The sequence below is a fragment of the Mesocricetus auratus genome, unplaced genomic scaffold (genome assembly GCF_017639785.1).
Source record: "Mesocricetus auratus isolate SY011 unplaced genomic scaffold, BCM_Maur_2.0 Super-Scaffold_100007, whole genome shotgun sequence".
Lineage (NCBI taxonomy): Eukaryota > Metazoa > Chordata > Mammalia > Rodentia > Cricetidae > Mesocricetus > Mesocricetus auratus.
In genome coordinates this window covers 19,162,445-19,178,951 of record NW_024429191.1, presented here as the reverse complement: position 1 = coordinate 19,178,951, position 16,507 = coordinate 19,162,445, and positions in this window count along the sequence as shown.

Below are 16,507 nucleotides of genomic sequence, written 5' to 3'. Positions count from 1 at the left end.
ATCACCTTACTCCTTAGTTATTTTCTTTTAGCCATTATCTCTTTTACTATCTACATAACAAATTATGGCATAGTTTAGAAAGGGTCAAGATTACACAGAACTCCTCTTCTAACATGAAAGGCAGAAATTGAGAAGTACAAAGATACTTTTGAGTTTATCTCAAAGAAGTAGACCTGATTTTTATCTAAGTTCAAATGGCTAAGAATCCTCAATATCAATAAACAGATTCTCTAACAGGCAAATGGTGCCCTTCACAGAGAATAGAGAGAATTCAATGTGAAACAAATTCATTAGTCACTAGGAAACAGATTTCCAAGAACCCAAGAAATATCACCTGAACACATTTTTAGAGGTACATGCTTCCTGATAATGCACTAGGCTGAACAATTCTAGAAGGAATAAAGATACAATGACACTGAAAATGCATGGAACTTCTGAATGTAACAGAGAGCTGATAAGGCTATTATAGATTTGTTTGCTGTTTTTATTGTTTTACCAATCAACAGTCAGGACAAAAAGACACCGATAGATATTGGGAAACGGCCTCAGTACACCTCAAGTTATACAAAACTCACATTATCCTTAGCGTCATTTTGTTTAGCTTCACTTTGTTTTCCTGTTCCTCTACTTAGATATTTTGTTATTGTTCCAAGAGCAGGCGAATAAGTCAGAAATACACTGCTTCTCACTGTTAGGAGTCCCACAAAACTCCATGCTAATAGCCATAACATACATGCAAACAACCTGGTGCAGGCCATTGCAGGTTCAATGCTTGTCACTTCCGTCTCTGTGAGCCCATGTGAGCCCTGCTTACTTGATTTCATTGGATATGTTCTGGTTTCCATCCATTCTGACTCCTGGAGTCTTTCCTCCCCCTCTTTTTGCAGGAGTCCACAGTCTCCTAAGGGAGGGATCCAGTGGAGACCCTCAGTTTAGAATCTCCACATAATGTCTAGCTATGGGTTTCTGCACCTGCTCCCATCTGCTGCTGGAGGAAGCCCCCCGATGATGACTACACAGAACAACAATCATAGGTCTTTGGGCTATTCAGTCTCCAGAACCTAGTCATGCAGGTAGTTTAGGGGCTCTATTTCATGGCCTAAGTTTCAAGATAAACCATTTGTTAACCATTACAAAAATACTAGAACATAGGGATGAAAGCCCCAAACAGGCACCAGCTCAATCCCTCTACGTTCAAGGGGCTGTGTGGATGTTGACCTCAGCAACTGGTCCAAGCTGTCAGATTTCAGAGAGCAACCTTTTGTCCTAGCATCAGCCTGGTTGTTTAAGGATCTCCACAGGACCACTTAGGCTAAAAGCTCAACCAAATGCAACTGAGCCCCACCAATAAAAGCTTCACATATCTATAACTAGGAGTCCTCTATGGGGTCACCACCATAGATTCCGGGAGGTTTTCACTGCACTTGGTTTCCTTAGCACCATCCCCAGTGCTCCCCAATTCCATCTGTCTTTCCCCATATGTAGATTTAAAATCTCCAAAAAATTTCTTTCATAATAAAAGTCAGTGTCTTGTAGCTGGAAAGACAGCAAAATGTTGAAGGTTATTTGCTGCTCTTACAGAGAGTATGAGTACGTTCATAGCATCATTCATAACTAGCCTTAACTCTGGCTTCAGGAGATACAAAGCTCTCTTCTGGCCTCCACAGGCACTAAACACAAACACTATAAAAGGATATTAAAAATAAATAAATTAGCATTTTGCCTGTGAAATAAACATAATCAAATATACTTTCCAATCCATTTGGTCTATCCAAATTCACAGGACATGTTCTTTAACTGTTACATCCTATCTTCTTTTTGATGTCCCACTGCAGAACTCAAGAGTTTCCACAGAATCTATTTGTCAGTCATTTTAATTGGGTGGCTCAGCTCCAAGTCTTTCATCCTTGCGGTTCCTTTCTTTGTACTTAATCTTTGTCAATAAAGGAAGTTGAATTCATTAACTCCTTTTCTCAGATTTTCTTGATGGTTCTCATAGTGGGAAGAAATACCCAAACTTTTCATTCTAGCTAGTATAATTTTAAATCCACTTCATCTTCTAATTTTATTCTTCTTAATCTTACTTTTTCCATTATGAGCCAAAATCAAATTACTCCACCTTAATCATTCCTATTTATTTTAGCAAGAATGTCTCTATCTCTTGGAACTTATGCCTGCATTTCTACACAGTGCAGAGGAAATCTGAAACATTGTGCAGTGCAGACCTGACCTGTTCACCTAGTTTGTGTGGACTTATTTTCTCTGTGAAGAGTTTTGAAATCAGCAGGAGCCATTCCAAAAGGAATCCCCTTCAACAAGAGGGTTATTAGAACTCTTAGGGTGGCAATCATTCCATAGAAGATTCTAGAGAAATGTCATGGAACCAGCAAAGGTGGATTGCTGGTTATTAATCATGACTTATGCCACTATTTTTCTTGTAAATTGCTGAATAAACATTGAATGGTTTGGCATCTCACCATTGCAATACAATCACAAAATAATATTTTGAACCTAGACCCTGATGATAAAATGATGTATGGGTGGAACTCTGATGACTCCAACACTTTCTTTGTGGGAAATTCATAATTTCTGTCAACCTGGAAGAACATTACTCATGATGATAGTTGGCTACTTATAAATTGTGCAGGTTAAGAAAGTGAATCAATTGCTTGAATTGCTAGAAAGCGAAGAATGTGTGAAGAAGTCATTTATTAAGTGTGTTTTGGAGTACATTGACTGTCCGGAATTGGATGGTCTCCTGAAAAAAATGCCTGTTGACAGATGAAGGCAGGAAAACATTGAGAGATGGAGTTTAAGGGTGTCAAGACCTTTGGTGTTTTTTAAGAAGAAATATTTTTATCCCTGGTGTTTTTAAGTTTGGAAGCTATTTCCACAAGAATATCTTTGATTTGTGCTTACAGAAATTTTCTGCAATGCAAAGGCCATGTGTCCTTGCCATCATAGGAATGGAAAACATCTCTCTCTGTGTGTTACTCTGTCTCTCCCTGTCTCTCTCTGTGTGTCTCTCTCTATCTCTCTGTTTTTTCTCTCTCTGTGTGTGTCTCTGTCTCTCTCAGTGTGTGTATGTAGCACTTATAAGTAAATGTTAGGTATTTAAAGTAGTAGTCATTAATAATTTTCAATAATATTTGCCCTACACATGTCATCTTTATTCAGCTTTCCAATCACACAAATTACTCCAACTTCTTTGCATAGATTATTTTAAGGGATAGTTCATGTAGTGTCAGTTTTTTCCTCTTTCCATAAAGTAAAAACTTCTGTTCTCTTAAACCTACCACAAAATTAGCAAATGTCTTAATTTCTTCTCATAATTTTCTCTGAAAGAAAGTAACACCTGCTTCAAGAATACAACTTCTCCTTTGTACTTTTATCCTTCCAAACCAGCGTGTTGACTTGAAGGTTTCAATCACTTACTCTTCTGTTTTCTGTGCTGCAGAAATGTCCATTAAGTTCAAGACAAGAAATCTGAGATTTATTTTTGACCTTCATTTCCTGTGCCCAAAGCAGCAGCTCTTCCAAAAACTGATTCAGCACATGTTTTAGAGACCCAACCTTAGTGAATGTAGACTCTGAGATCCAGAATTAGGAGAAAGATTTAGCATTAAATTTCATCTTGTATCAAAACTTTTTCTCCAGTACAACAGCAAAGTTGACATTCAAACTCACATAATCATGTGTATATTTGGCTTCTAACACTTATTTTTTATTATCTCAAAATTGGAGTGAATCTTTCAAAATGTAATTCATCTGGTTGTAGAATTTGAATCTAACAGATTATTTTCTATTAATAGAAAATATTTCAATTGTATTGCTTTTGAAGGCTTTCAGAATATCTTTAAATTTTTATTTCTTGGTTGAGTCTAGGGCTTTCAGCAAGCTCTTACATGTCCATTGATTCATTTTCACATGTTTAATTATACATTTTTTCAATTCATATATGTAGTATATTGAAACCGAAATGTGGAGTTAAAGACCTTTAGACCAAATTGATGCATATTTACAAATATATAGATAAGCATGCACAGAAATGTGTATGCATAAAACTTGCATGTATGAATACTTTTTATTTTAAATTTTTATTCATTTAATATATCAACCACAGCTCCCCCTCCGTCACCTCCTCCTGCTCCTCCCCCACCTCCATACCATCCCACCCCTCTGCTACTTCCTAGAAAGGATAAGGCCTCACATGGGAAGTCAACAAGGCCTGGCACATTAAGTTGAGAGGACGAAGCCATCCCCTCACACACACCTCTACATCAAACTTGAGCAAGGCATTCCATCAAATGGACTGGGCTGCTAAAAGCCAGCTCATGCACCAGGAATGTATCCTGGTCCCACTGCCAGAGGTCCTACAAACAGACAAATTTGCTAACTGTCATTCACAAGCTCCCACGAGCTTGGGTCAGCTGCCTCTGTGGGTTTCCCCATCATGGTCTTGAACCTCTTGCTCATACAGTCCCTCCTCCCTCACCCAGAGCTTGGCCTGGTGCTTGGCTATTGTGATGTGCATCTGCTTCCATCTGGATAAAGGTTCTGTGATGAAGGTTCTTCAGGCAGTCTCCAGTCTAATAAGAGGGGAAAGCTAGTTCAAGCACCCTTTCCATTATTGCTAAGAGTCTTAGCTGAGGTCATCTTTGTGGATTCTTGAGAATTTCCCCAGCACCAGGTTTCTCCCTGACTCCATAATAACTGCCTCTATCAAGATACCTCTTTAATTACTCTCCCATTTCAATATTATCACCACTTAAAACAGTGGATGGATATGTATCTCTTGTTTTTAATGTCTGTTTTATCTTTACCATCTATATCACATAGACAACTGTTTTTCACCTACATCTACCAAGAAGATTTATTACTGGCAACACAGTGTGTTGCGAGACAATTGTGATTATGAAAGTCTTCATGTTTATACATCTGAGTGGGTTGGTGTGAAATGTAAGTTCTCCAACATTTTCTAAAACCTCCAAATGTTCTTAATTTCTCTTTGAAAACATAAACCATAATAAGGTGGTAGCTATAATCCATTGAGCACTTCCTGATAGCAGGTATGTCTCTAAGCTCTTTGCAAAGATTGGATCTTTTAATGAGTATACAAACCTGTGGAATCTAAAATGTTTTTGATATGACGGAACTATGACAAAGAAACAATTGAATAACTCACTTGAGATTATACAAGGAAATAGTAAATGAGCAGGAGTTTAAGTTTGTGCATTCTTGGTCCCGTCATTACATGCTCTTTGCTAAGGGACACTGTCATCTTTACAGTGGAATAAGAACATGGGACACTTACTGAATGAAAAAGTGTGTTTCACTCTTAGCTGTTTTCATTCCACATCCTTGTATAATCTTCCTAGTATTTGGTTTCAAGTTTCATGACTCTTTAAAATGCTAATCACCAAACTACAACTAAATCATCCAAGACTTCTATGAAGTAGTGGGGGTCAGATTTATTGTGATCGACAGAGGTGTGCTGTGTTTCATCCCTGTTAGAGAAAGCAAAGCCAGAACATTTTCTACACCATAGCTTCTGCAGAGGAATGACCAAATCTCCACCCTATCTGTGTTTTTCTGGTTTTGATTTCCTCTTTAAATTTTAATGTTTGTATTCATTGGCGGCATCATTGGATTTCATTAAGGTAGTCCCTTTCATTTGTATTATATACTTTGGCCATCTTCATCACTCATGTGTGCTCCTATTTTAGTCCTCTCCTTTTCCTGCTCTACAACATTTGAAAACTAGGCAATTTACTTTCTGTTTTAGTGTTGTATCTGATTTCATGTCTCTGTCAGAAATATAAAATTCAAAAATAAGAGAAAACATGCTGAATTTGACTTCCAGAGTCTGGCTCCAGAAACTCTGAGGAATTAAAAGAATATTTTGCATACAGAAGTATTCTTAACTCTAGAGACCTCTTCACAACTGTGATTTATATATCTTGGGCATGAACTTAGAACAGAATCATGTACTTGACATAAAATAGAGACCTCTGGACACAAGTTTTGTGTGTATGGCCTACCTCTCAAAAATGGATAATTCTATGTGATCACTGGGTCATTCAAAGTGAACAAACAGAAACTCATTAAAACATATTAATCAGAACTCTCTTGTTGAAAAATGAGAGTGGGGCCTAAATTTATAATCCCATTAATGAAGATAGCCAAAACAATGCCAAAATATCTTAATTATATTTATCCCTCTAAAAAATCTCAGAAGAAAATATTATTGTATAATATTTTAAGCAGAGGCCACAGGAAGCATTTATCAGTTCCCCTTCCTAACAAACCACAATTCTTTCATTTATGATTTATGCAGAATTCATACTGAAACTACATGGCTTAGAGATAAGATCTATTTTCTTTTTTTTTAAAGGGCAGATACCCCTTGAACAGAACACCTGGTAATCATATCCATAATGGGGCTATCATGAAGGGTTTATGAGGTGATCCAGGGGATAATTGAGAAACTCTGGATGCTTGCTATTTTCTACCATATCTGGCTTATGCTATTTCATAGGCAAACTGTTGACCTTTCCATCCTCCTTTTGTTAAGCTGTGGTACCAAAAGGATTATGTATCCAAACAATTTTAGAGAACCTTTTCACCAAGAGAAAAGTATGGGGCTTAAGTTTATTGAATACTGCTGCATTTAACCTATTTAATTGGAACACGTTAATTAGATCTAATTGCAAAGTTGTTTTAATTGGAAAATCAGGCATTACACTGCTATTGGTGTGCATGATTAAACAGAATGACTGAGGTCACCAGCAGATTGTGTAAGATTTATGCCTGTGATTGATTAAGGATGAAAGTTAATCAATTTAATTTGTGGAACTGATGTTTTTTTCTTGCTTTTTGAAATTGCCTGTTTCTATCTTATTTTTTATCAGTACACTGTATGTAGAATGTCAACCAAACTACAGTAGCACTTCAATTTGTTTATTTTGGTATAATGATGTGTTTATTTCTGATCTAAGTAATTTTAACATGGCTTTTGTGTCACTAATTAAGATTTCCAAGTTACTGGAGATAAAATTAGATTTTCTATTAAGAAAATTTAATTTTCTCAGGGAAATAATCCAGGCAACATGGGAAACTTAACCTATTAGTTCCATTAGTGGAGTTGATGGTTTATTGCCTTGAAACATATGCCAGGCTTCTTTGAGGAACAAAGGTGTCCCTTTTTTTAATCATCTCAGTGTCAACATGCTTTATGCTTTCCAATGACTATGCTGATTATAATAATAATGAGAAGATGAGGGACATTTATATAGTAATTATTATGTACCAGACATTGTTCTAATTTCATTAAATATAATAACTAATTTAATACCTTAAATTATGTAGATGTATTCCCTTCTGGAAACCTTTATCAAAGTCACATTAGTAGTATTTTCCTATGTGTTGGATATTGCCTCTCACCCAGTTGCAGACATATATGCTTGTCGCTGCAAGGTCATTCAGGTGACACATACTCAGGTCAGATAGATAAGTATATGCATTTGATATTATTTTGTTACATTGTGGAAACTGAGCTCACTTGTATGATTAAGTATGTTTGCTGTATCAATCAGGAGTCCCTTGAGGAAGCTGAATCAATAAGACAATATGTGTTTATGTTGAGCTGACTTCCTGGAGAGTGATGCCTACCTGTTGCTCTAAGCTAATGTCCCCTCTCAGTCTACTTATGACTAAGAGACAGCAGCCTATTTAAGGGCTTCTTTTACAGAACTGGCTCATGTGGTTCTAGGGATGTCAGAGTAGTCAATGATTTCACAATGGGCTCCAAGGCTGGTGCATAGGTAGTAAATAATTCTGTGGTTTGAATCTGTATGCTTTAGAGCACTTCCAAAAGCTGTAGTTTGGGATATAGACTTGCAATTTCATTTTGCCTTCTTCTGAAACTTACGGTTTTTATGTACTTCCTTTATCTGATTAGAGGAGGTCTATGAATAAAAGACAAAGATATTTGACTGTTGGTGATTAAAGTCACACAATGATGCCCTGAGAAGAGTTGGGAATTGTAACCTAGGGGTGTTGGCATGTAAAGTAGCTGTCACATACACTGAGTTTGTATAAACACAATATCAAATCAGCAATAGTCATCATAATGCATGTCATTTACTAAAGTGGTAATCTGTGTGATATTTTTCTGAAGCTAGATAACAGTATTAATAACTTAATGACATACTTGCACTGTCAGACAAAAGGTGACAGACATTGACATTTGGTTTGCTGAACAACTTTTCTGGTTTTTTTGCTTCCTTATGCATGGGTTTTCTAAACTCTCTCACTATATAAGGGTCATCTATCTAAGTTTTGGACCAAAGGCACTACCGGATGTTTTCACACACACACACAAAATAAATCTAATTCTCTAAAAAGCACAAATATTGTCATACAAATTCATCATGTCCCTTTCTTTTGTCTAAACTATAAGAAAATCTTAGAAAAGCACTAATCATTAGCAAGCATGAAGACAAGATTTAGCATGACTAAGGCAGTAGGGAGAAAGAGAAATCAGCATGCTGAAGGAAAATGCACAGCTCTGCTCTAAGCCAGGAACTTTTTTATTTACTCAATGTATCATAGGGAGAAACAACAATGTAAAAACCTGCAAGATCAGTTCCTCAGCCTTTTGATCATTTCTTCTTCTCATTGGCATCTGCACACAATCCTAATTTTTCTTATAATTTAGTTACAAATATTGTGCTCATATGTTGGACATGCAAAGCAAATATCCAAAATTGAGACATCAATGCTTAAAAATGGCTCTATATCAACTCTGAAAGAACCTCAAAGCATTCCCACTCACTCACATACATGCACTCTGTATTAGTCAGGGTTCCCTAGAGTAACAGAACTTACAGAATGAAACCTCTCTATATCTACAAAAGTAATTTACTGGAAGAATTTACTGGCACTGGTCTAATTAATCAAACAATGGCTGACTATGAATGGAAGGCTCAGGTAACCAGTAGTTGTTCAGCTTAAGAGGTTGGGTGTCTCAACTGTTCTTCACTAAACTCCAGAATCCTGAAAAAGTATGCTCTCATGCCAGTAAAGGAATAAACTTGCTACCAAAAGAAAAGGAGAACAAACAGGCAAATAAAAAGCATTATTTTGTTCTATACCCTTTATGTACGCTGCCAACAGAAGGTGAGATCCATATTAAATGTGTGTCATCCCAAGGTGTGACTTCCCACATCAAATGATTTAATTAAGAAAAGATCCTACACAGGTATGTTCACTCATTTGGGTCTTAGCAAATTCCAGATGTAGTCAAGATTAAAACCAAGAATTGTCATCACAGTCTACCCCCATGTCACCTCAACTCATAATCATGACTCCTTATGTCATACTTGATTTTCATATGAAAACAATAACCAGGTCATAATTACATATAAACATGAATAACTGTCCCACATATAATTGCAAATATATTATATGTTTAACCAGATCATAATTAAACCTAACATTATATAACTATCCCTTGTGCAGCACATTATAAAGTATGGATAAGTGACAAGTTCTCTTTAGGGACTGTCTTTTAATATCTAAACAAATATGAGATACCTTGCTCAGCCTAGATACAGGGGGAGGGCCTTGGTCCTGCCTCAAGTGTCGTGGCAGACTTTGTTGATTCACCATCAGAGATCTCATCCTCTGTGAGGAGTGAATTAGGGTGTGGGGTCGGGAGACTCTAGGGGAAGTAGAAGGTCAGGAGGGAGAGGGAATTTGGATTGGTATGTAAAATAAGAATGTTTTAAAAATAAATACAGTAAAACATAGATGTTCTCTTGATGTTACATCATATGATAAAGAAACGGAGGAAAGAAAACATAAACATCTCTACAAACATGCTCTTAAAATACAATAAAAACACTCATGTCAATTATGCTTTTCCTTTTTTGAAACTGGTCACATGACCTTGACTGTTATTTATTACTACCTTCCCCTACTACACATTTTATATTTCCTTCAACCTCAGCAAGTGCCTTTCTGCTGTTTTCCTGGAGGTATGACCCATACTTACATTCATGAGAGGTCTGTGACTTTGGATATCCTTCCTGGATTAAGTTATTGTGGTTTCCGATTGACTTTAATCATAGGAGACAATAGCTCTAAGAAATGCACTAAAGGATCTCATATACTCCAGGTATAATCATCCATACCTCCACTGTGGAAAAGCATTACAATTTTCTCTTGATAATCTGTGTTAATCACCACTCCTAACACTGTTATTCCTATCTTAGTCCATTTGTCTGAGATCACCAGAAGCTCAAAGTGGTGAGGAAGAGATCTGGACTTTCAGGTCAGTAGAATGTTTGCTGTGACTCCTCCCTGGAGCACTCCCCTCTAAAACCAAAACTAGGGCAGCAAAACATAAGGTCACAGGAGCAGGAAGCATTTTTTTCCTCCTGAGTCACTATGTGTAATTATGAGTGGAACTCTTCCCTTGATTCCTGGACCCATAGATCTTCACTATGGGAGAAAACAAAAATGTACTGTATGTTGGAAGCTGATACAAACATATACTGCCTCCTGACCCATGCATTCCTACATCTACCCCATAAATAACACTGCACCATCACTCCAAACTGATGGCACTGTAACAGTGTCTTCAAAATCTGTTCTATCTTTCTATCCAGCCAGCAGCTTCAAGATCATGGACAATCTGATAAGACCAGTACATCACATGATCTTGACCCAACATTACAATTCTCTGATACACATAGTGACTCAGGAGGAAAAAATGCTTCATAACATGCAGAACCGTCAGTAAAACAGACCCCACTCTTCTCTTCCTTGGCCAACCAGTCATAGGCCATCCATTGAGGCTAAAGGTGCTTACTTAACAACAGACAACATCATAACAGGGATAGAAACCATATAATTTTGGGCAATTTCTTCATGTAGCTTGCTTGTACCTTGAGGATCTGCACTAACACAAACACACATATAGTACTTCCATTTGCTAATAGGCTGTTGCTATGTATATCTTATTTTATGACTTGGTGAGATAATACCCAGCTCATAATGCTCAGCTCAGGCCCATGGTAAGTTGGTGGTATATTGTCAAATGTTCAGTTTCCACTAAGGTCTAATAGCAGACCAAGAGCTGTCTTTCAAAGGGAGAATAGCTGTGTGTAGATGATGGTAGAGCCTTGTTCCAAAATCCAAAATAAATTTTCTATGATCCACCTGCCAAAGACCCCAAACATCATCTAGGTCTGCTACTTATATAGGGTCTACTGGGTCATATGGTCCAAGTAGAAAAGCCTTACAGAAACCTCGACCTAATAAATAGCCTTCTTCCATTCAAGGCCCCACAAAAACTGCTAGCTTTCCACACCATTTATTATATGGACTGAAAGTACATACCCAAGTGAGGAACGTGCTGACTCCAGATTTTCTTTAGGTCCACTAAACATCATACTTCTCCTTTGGTTGTAGGAGGGGCCAGGTGCAATAACTTACACTTTACCTTAGAAGGAATATCTATGTATGCCCCAGACCACTGAACTCCTAAATTTTTCACTGAGGTAGAAGGCCCTTGAATTTTGGTTGAGTTTATTTCTCATACTCTGATGCATATATACATCCAGTGAGTGCAAGGCGTTTGCTACATCCTGCTCACTTGGTCCAATCAGCATAAAACTGTCAATATAGTGAACCAATATGATATTTGTGGCAAGACAGATGATCAATATCACTCTAAGTTATGACACAGGACTAGAGAGTTAGTATATCCTTGAGGTAAAGTTGTAAAGGTATACTGCTGGCCTTACTGGCTGAAAGCAGATTTATTCTGATTTTCCTTATAGACAGGTAATAAAAATACATTAGATAAAAAAAACTGAAAAGTTGATCAGTAGCTGCACTTCATGTAGCGGTCAAGTAAGGACATTACATCTAGTACAGCAGTTGCAATAGGAGTCATTGCCTGATTGAGTTTTTGATGGTCAACTGTCATGTGTCTCCTGCACTGGCCAGACAGGAGACATAAAGGCAGATGTGCTGGGAACTACCAGCCCTGCATCTTTCAAGTCTTTGATGGTGGCACTAATTTCTTCACTTCCTCCAGGAATTTGATACTGGTTTCAGTTCACTATTTTTCTTGACAGAGGCAACCCTAAAGGATTACATTTGGCTTCCCCAAGCATAATAACCTTCACTCTACAGATCAGTGATCCATGTGAGAATTCTGCCAGCTTCTAAGTATATCTATACGAATTACACATTTTGGGACTGGTAAAATAATTACAGGATGAGAGCGGGAACCTACTAGATCTACTGAGAGTTAGACATTAGCCAAAACTCCATTTATCATCTGGCCTTCATAAGCCCCTACTTTAACTAGAGGTCACAATATCTCCCAGACTCAGTGTCAATTCAGAACCAGTATCCAATATACCTAGGAAAGTCTGAGAGGTTCCCTTTCCCTAAAGTAAAGTTACCCCTGTAAAAGGCCACAGGACCCTTGGGGGAAAGGCAGGAGAAAGGATAACAGCAATACTATTAGGTATTTTTTCAAGGTCCTTCCTAAGAGGAACCTAGACATGCTCTTATTCAAGGAGTTCTAGGTCTGCAAACTAGCTCAAGTATGGAAGTTGGTTTGTTTACAGGTCCAGATTATATATTTTTTCACAATCCAGGATAGCCTATCTTTCATTTGCTTGGGTATCAGTGCTTCAATAAGGCTCCTGATATTTTGGGGCCCAATTAAACTCATTGCATTTAATTCATGTAACTGAGCAGCAGTGTCTCCAAAGCCAAGGTCTGGCACAAGGAAAAGGTCAGCAACAAAACTCGTCAAATATGCTGGTTCTTCTCTCACCATTTTGGTCTTATAAGAGTAGTGAGTAACACATCTTGTTGACCTTTCTATTTTGGAAGATTAGGATTTACAGATACCAAATCTAGCCTTGCAAATTCCATGAAACCTAAAATCCCCTCATTGACACTAAGCCAAAGATATTAGGCATCTCAAACTGCTTTTCATTGGCTACCTTTTACAAATGGTTTATCCAACTATTCAGACAAATATGTTTGAAACCTTTTTAAAAAACTATTCAAGCTTCTATATTAAACCTAGAATCTGCACTCAGTGGACCAATAACAATAAACTCAGATGAATCCATTTTATAGTCTTTTAACCATTAATCCATGCACTTAAAATCCATTCCCAAACATAATCTCCAGACTTCTGCTTGAATGAATTACCAAACTCCTTATGCTCTTTAGTAGTGTAGCACACCTCATGGACTATACTTTCTGTAGGAGGAAAACAATACTGCCATTAACCATGTGACTCACTAGAGGCGCAAACAGATGAGGTAATAAAAGAGGGTTACCACACTGCTAAACACACCCACTTTAGGCATGACTAAAGACGCATATGGACGGACATAAAGACGTATATGGACGTAGGCGGTGAACTACGTCACTAGCCAGGCCCACTTTTGGGCATGACTAGGGGCGTTACGGGGGGAAGGTATAAAAGACAGAAGAACGGAAGTCTTGATCTCTTTTTCCGGCTTTCGGCTTCCAGTTCGGCAGCAGAAAACTACTCAGCTCATCCGGGTTACTTGTTTGGTATCTTGTGAGTAATTTCTAAATAAATACGTACTTTTACTTTCAGTAAGTGTGCCACTTTTCGTTGCAGCATCACTTTCTATCTCCCATATAGAGCCTGCTTAGCCTTCAGTCTGGTTATAAGTCTTCAGACAACTACTAGTGAGCCCTAATGGATACCAATATTGTCTTTCTAGACATCTCCTTCAGAGAAAGTCACTTCTGGGTTAGCAGAAAATGAAGGAACATTTGCTAAGTCAAAAACAACAAAAGGAAATATTAAAAGGAATGAGCATATGAGCAAATCTGCTGAGGATTATTTCTTTAAGTGAGATGAACCCTTGAAAATCAGAGGGTACAAATACATCAGCATCCCCATCTCAAGTTATAGGATCCCATTTTTAAATAATTAATGTCTTCACTTTAACCAGCAACACACTGTGAAACTCGGACTTGAATTTTTTTTGAAATTCAGTCAACTTTATAAGAGTTTGATTTTCTGCAATTTGAGTCCTGTGCTACTAGAGAGAAGATTTTCTTCCAGGTCACACTTAGAAACCTTTAGATTGTTTATGCATCTTTGAAGCAAGTTGCTTTTACCACTAAGTTTATTGTTATTCTGTCCTTCACCATATTATGAGATGCTAGAAGTTGGTTAATTTTAATATGAGCTCATGATTTTTCATCAATTAATCCAGAGATGCTAGGAGCAACTGAACAGCATTATCACCTTTCACGTTTTTCTAAAAAAAATAAAAAACCCGAGGAAAATTATATATACCCCAAATCATTTGCCTCTCACCACTGGTGAATCTGGATAACCAAATGTGTTTATAATTTGCACCATGAGCTTACAGGTGATGTCCCAGCACATCTAACAATGGGTACCTAGGAATGGAAGGTCTAAGAATTCTGTAGTTGTTTTGTTTAGAGGGCTGTATGTCTCAGCCTATCTTCAGTATATGCCAGAATTCCAAAAACGTAGGCTCTAATTCCACTGGAGTAATGGATTTGCTAGTTAGAGTGAGAGCAGGCAGGCAACAAGAGAGAGCTTCCTTCTTTTATATCCTCTATGTAGGCTGCCAGCAGAAGGTGTGTTCCAGATTAAAGTTGGAGGGTCTACCCACCTCAAAGATCTGGATTAAAAGTGGGTCTTCCCACATCAGATGATTTAATTAAGGAAAGATCCCACACAGGCATGTACAGTCATTTGGGTTTTAGTTAATTGCAAAGGAAATCAAGCTGAAAACTTGGGATATCCATCACTTGTCCACATGAGCACACACACACATGTATGCATGTGCACACATAAGAAAATCAACCACTCTCAGAAGAAAAAAACAAGGTAGAACCAAGGGATCATGAAAGCATCCTTCTACTATTCTGCACTTATTCCCACTCCCATCCCATCTAACTAACTGAATAGGACAAACAATTCAAGAGAACATGCACATTTCAAAGAACATGAGTAAAAGGAATACTGATTTTCTAAGCAAAATCAAAACAAATGGCACAACAATACTATATGTGATTTGTGTATGTGTATGAGTCAGTAATAGTTGGCTGGGCATGTTGGTGCACCCCTTTAATCCCAGCATTTGTGATGTAAATTGGTCACTGTAACTTCGAGGCTGACATTATCTTCATATTGAGTTCCAGGCCAGTCAATGGTACATAGTGATACCCTATCTTAAGCAAACAAGACTTTGTTTCTCATGGGTAAAAGCTCTAAGCTAGACTACCTGAGTTTGATCTTGCAGACTCACATTATAGAAGAGAACCAATTCCTGCAGGTTGCCCTTTCACCTGCAACATGTGGTTGTATCATATATATGTGCCTACATGCATGTTAACACTCACACAATTAAATTTAAAAACTGATTGCTGCAATACAATTAACAACAAATTGACAATTTATGTAGAATTGTGGAGAACATTGTGGCAGCTAATAAACTAATAAACTAATGTGGCTCAGAAGAATTTAAACAATGATGAGATCAAGTTGAATATACACTGAAAGTTGAAACACACACTGTATTTTGAAGCCTCTTGTGAAAAAAGAAATGTATACTATTTCTTGAATATATACATATGTAAATTATTTGCTCAAATAAGAACCTTATATGTGCTATACAATTATTTTAAGTTGTTTTATTCTGCATGATGATTATTTAACTATTTTATTATCTTTTATTAGTACTATTTAACTATTTTATCAGAAAAATTTTAAATCCCATGGATGTGTCAGATGCCACCTTCCTCACAAGTTGCAGAAGTTCCATCAGATACTGCTAATCTAGATGGCACATCTAGTCTGACTTTCCCACTTCATTTTTGTTACCTTTGGCAGCTGTATGAATATAAGATTTTAGCCCTTGCTATATGATTGAATTTTTGAAGTGTGTTTAGTTTATTTATATGAGAAGGAACGGATTCAGATCTGCAGAAATGAGAAATTTTCTTGATATTGAAAACACTGTGAATTTTATTGCAAAAGTGAGAAAGTCATACATCAATCCCACAAACTGCCATTTAAAACAGACACATTCTATTTAGCTATCGCGTTGGAGAAGGCTTACTTGTATAGAATAAAGATATCTTTGAAGTGAGATTTGTAAGTAATAATCAATTTTCAAAATAGTTATCATGCTGCATGTAAATATTTTAAAATTAGGTAGAAATGTTAGGACTGATACCACAGATCTATGTATAATGTGTACAGAATATTGAAATTAAAAGAAATAATAAAGTACATTTAATTTCTGGGAATTTATGCATGATACCTTGATACCTTATAGTCACAATAAAATCTGGATGCATGCTTCTGATTAAAACTTATTTTTTGTTAATTTGTATATAAAATATCATCATAATGGAATAAATAAAATTGGATCACATGAGTCCATGT